Below are 4,484 nucleotides of genomic sequence, written 5' to 3'. Positions count from 1 at the left end.
AAGCATTTTGTCCATTGCGGCGAAGGAAATCTTAAGTGAAAACTTTGAAGCCCCGCCCCCGTCATATAGTATTTCGGAAACAAAAAATTTTAGCCCCAGTGTTTGTCCCAGGTCTTAAGATGCTACAGACAGAACTTTAAGGTAATCAGATGAAGCCTTTAGGATCAGGGTGCAAAAGAATGACCCCTGTAAACATGCAAAAAAGGGCAAAAGTCGGACTTTCAAAAATTCATAACTCACTTCCTGTTCATATTAGACGTTAAAATATCAAATTTTTCGCCATGCCCGATGAGACAGCCAAGTTTGGTGAGTTTTTGTGCATGTTTCGGGGGTCAAAAATGCGATCGAACAATCGGAAAAATAATAATAATAATAATTTCTACAAAAACAATAGGGACTTCGCAGCGGTCGCTGCTCAGGCCCTAATAATAATAATAATAATAATAATAATAAAAGTAATAATATTTTCTACAAAAACAATAGGGACCTCGCCGCGGTCGCTGCTCGGGCCCCAATAATAATTTCTACACAAAGTCCATTGTGGTGACCCGCCCCCTTTTAAGTAAATTCAAAATGGCCGACTTCCTGTAAAACCTAGCTCATTGCTCCAAGAGACTATTTTGTAGGTCTTGGTCTTATACATACAGTGAACCCTCGCTACTTCGCGGTTCACCTTTCGCGGGTTCAGTGCTTCGCGGGTCTAAAAAATATTCGGGGGCATTGTAGTTTCGCCGAGCGACACAACGGGGCGCTGGAGCGGTTAGACGGCCGGCGTGCGCCGAAGAAGAGCGTGGGCGAAGAGGAGAGTGGACGAAGAAGAGCACGTTCCCCCGGACACGATCGGTGGCGACGTTTCGCGCGGTTCGGACCGTACCAGAGCTCCGGCCAGCGTGCGTGGCAGTTAAGCCGAAGAGGAGCACCTTCCCCGGGCACGGGCGGTGCCAAGCGGCCCCTAAGTTTAACCGAATGGAAGCTCCGGGGGAGGAGGGCGGGCGTGTGTCACAGTTAAGCCAAATTGGAGCACCTCTTCTGCCCGGGCACGAGCGGAGCGCGAGGCTGTCAGTTATGAATGAATAAATGAATAAATAAATAAAGAATGCCACCTTTCATTTCACAGGGCACACCGGACGGCGTACCAGCAGGTAAAAGTCGGAGTAATTAAATAAATACAAAAAGAATGGCTGGGGAATAAAAAAATAATACGTTTTAATAATAATTTGGTTTTTTTGTTATAACATGAATTTCACTCTCTCTCTCCCCGTATATATATATATATATATATATATATATATATATATATATATATATATATATATATATTTATTATATATATTGTATATTTTTTTTAAGCATTTTTGAAGGTGCGCCGCTACTTCGCGGATTTTCAGTTTTCGCGGGTGGTCTCGGTCCCCATTAACCGCGATAACCGAGGGTTCACTGTACTCCATAAAATTTACAAAAAGCGAGGTGAAACACTCAACCAGAGCTGCTTTTTTTAACATTTCTCGAGGGCCATGGCGAGCCATTTCAAAAAAGCTGCACAACTAACGTATAAAATATTGATAAATTTGCTCGGCCTGATGTGTGTGTAAAGTTTTACGAGTTGTCGTTCATATTTAGAACCTCATAATCAGCTTTGTTTTATTGCCGAACAGTGCAATGCCACTCCCACAACTTTTCACGAAAAAGGACGAATTTCGTATTGTGACATCCTCATGGCCGAAACAGTCATCCGAGCATATATGAGGGCGACCTTGTTGAGTTGCACGGAGAAAAACATCCAAGAAAATAACTTGTATTAGCTTTTACCAGTTGGTGGCGCTACTACTACGATGTAAAATAAGTTGGTAGATGTCTTCAGGGCTGAAGTATCCTCAAATGTGTACAACTTCGAGAAGATAGGATCATCTGAGTCATGTTGCCGGAGCTTTTGTTGCCACAGAGTACAATCGGACTTTTCAGCACCTTAATAGCCACGCCTTTTGCCAAAACGTCACAAAATTCGGCAGAGAGTAAGATCATTGTCTTGAGTCTTTTCTGACTAATTTTCAGTCGGATTCGTCAAAAGGGCACCGTGCAGTACGTGAAAATTAAAATAAAAACAAATTTTTGATTCCACTTGGCGGCACTGTGTGTATAACAAAATAATAACATTACGATGTCTTCAGGTCGGGACGTTTTATTTACAGGTGAAGGTTTGGATTTTTAGGAGCATGTGCAGGGGAGTTATTAAGCATTCATTTATTTGTATTAGGTTCATTTTGTCTTCTTATTATTGATATTTGACTGATTCATTAAAAGCAGACAATTATGTTTTAGGTAAATTTTTTACCTGACATGTTTCGGCGAGTCTTTCGCCTTCTTCAGAGTGTCGCATGATGGTGTCTTGAGCTGATGTTCCATGAGGGTGTGACTTACCTGTCAAAAAAATGAAAAAAATCAGAGCAGTAAAAGAACAAGCACAACATGAACATTACAAATCAGCAATTACTGACCACTGCAAAAGGGAAAACCACATCATGGACCGGGAGAAGGGCAGGGTCATCCGCACAGAAGAGAACAAACAACAGCGCTGGATCAGAGAGGCCATTGAGATCTGCAAGCGAGGCATAAAAACCATGAACAGAGACAAGGGAGCCTTCATCCTCTCTACCACCTGGACCAGCATCTTGGCGGAGTGAACGGACAGCGGGGGGCGTGACTTGCCTTCATTCTTGTGACAGGTAAGTCACGCCCTCATGGAACATCAGCTGATAAAGACGGGTCACAAGACAGCATCATGTGACACTCTGAAGAAGGCGAAAGACTTTCGTATTGTGACATGCTCAAGGCCTAAACACTCATCCGAGCAAATATAAGGTAGATTTTGTTCACCTGCCCGGAGAAAAACATCAACGAAAATAATTTGTATTTGTTTTAACCAGTTGGTGGCGCTACCACTGCGATCAAAAATAAGTTGGCAGCCGTCTTCAGGGCCTGAATATCCTCAAATGTGAAAAATTTCGAGAAGATGGATCATCTGAATCATTTTGCAGGAACTTTTGTTGCCACGGAGAATAATCAGACTCTGCGGCACCGTAATAGCCACGCCCTTCGAAGGAAAGTCACAAAAATAGGGATAGAGTAAGATCAATGTCTTGAGTCTTTTCTAGCCAATTTTCAATCAGATTCGTTAAAAGGGCACCGTGCAGTACGTCAAAATGTAAAAAATGATATTGATTGGCGCAAGGTGTAGAACTGAATATAAACATATAGATGTCTTCAGGTACCGACTCTTTATGTACATGTGAAGTTTTGGATTTTTAGCAGCATGTGCAGGAGAGTTATTAAGCATTTTGTCCATTGCGGCGAAGGAAATCTTAAGTGAAAACTTTGAAGCCCCGCCCCCGTCATATAGTATTTCGGAAACAAAAAATTTTAGCCCCAGTGTTTGTCCCAGGTCTTAAGATGCTACAGACAGAACTTTAAGGTAATCAGATGAAGCCTTTAGGATCAGGGTGCAAAAGAATGACCCCTGTAAACATGCAAAAAAGGGCAAAAGTCGGACTTTCAAAAATTCATAACTCACTTCCTGTTCATATTAGACGTTAAAATATCAAATTTTTCGCCATGCCCGATGAGACAGCCAAGTTTGGTGAGTTTTTGTGCATGTTTCGGGGGTCAAAAATGCGATCGAACAATCGGAAAAATAATAATAATAATAATTTCTACAAAAACAATAGGGACTTCGCAGCGGTCGCTGCTCAGGCCCTAATAATAATAATAATAATAATAATAATAAAAGTAATAATATTTTCTACAAAAACAATAGGGACCTCGCCGCGGTCGCTGCTCGGGCCCCAATAATAATTTCTACACAAAGTCCATTGTGGTGACCCGCCCCCTTTTAAGTAAATTCAAAATGGCCGACTTCCTGTAAAACCTAGCTCATTGCTCCAAGAGACTATTTTGTAGGTCTTGGTCTTATACATACAGTGAACCCTCGCTACTTCGCGGTTCACCTTTCGCGGGTTCAGTGCTTCGCGGGTCTAAAAAATATTCGGGGGCATTGTAGTTTCGCCGAGCGACACAACGGGGCGCTGGAGCGGTTAGACGGCCGGCGTGCGCCGAAGAAGAGCGTGGGCGAAGAGGAGAGTGGACGAAGAAGAGCACGTTCCCCCGGACACGATCGGTGGCGACGTTTCGCGCGGTTCGGACCGTACCAGAGCTCCGGCCAGCGTGCGTGGCAGTTAAGCCGAAGAGGAGCACCTTCCCCGGGCACGGGCGGTTCCAAGCGGCCCCTAAGTTTAACCGAATGGAAGCTCCGGAGGAGGAGGGCATGCTCGCGTCACAGTAAGCCGAAGAGGAGCACCTTCCCCGGGCACGGGCGGTGCCAAGCGGCCCCTAAGTTTAACCGAATGGAAGCTCCGGGGGAGGAGGGCGGGCGTGTGTCACAGTTAAGCCAAATTGAAGTACCTCTTCTGCCCGGGCACGAGCGGAGCGCG

The sequence above is a fragment of the Idiotropiscis lumnitzeri genome, unplaced genomic scaffold (genome assembly GCF_059441095.1).
Source record: "Idiotropiscis lumnitzeri isolate Australia: NSW breed Sydney's pygmy pipehorse unplaced genomic scaffold, RoL_Ilum_1.0 HiC_scaffold_26, whole genome shotgun sequence".
NCBI lineage: Eukaryota > Metazoa > Chordata > Actinopteri > Syngnathiformes > Syngnathidae > Idiotropiscis > Idiotropiscis lumnitzeri.
Note: the sequence above shows the minus strand (reverse complement) of the source record.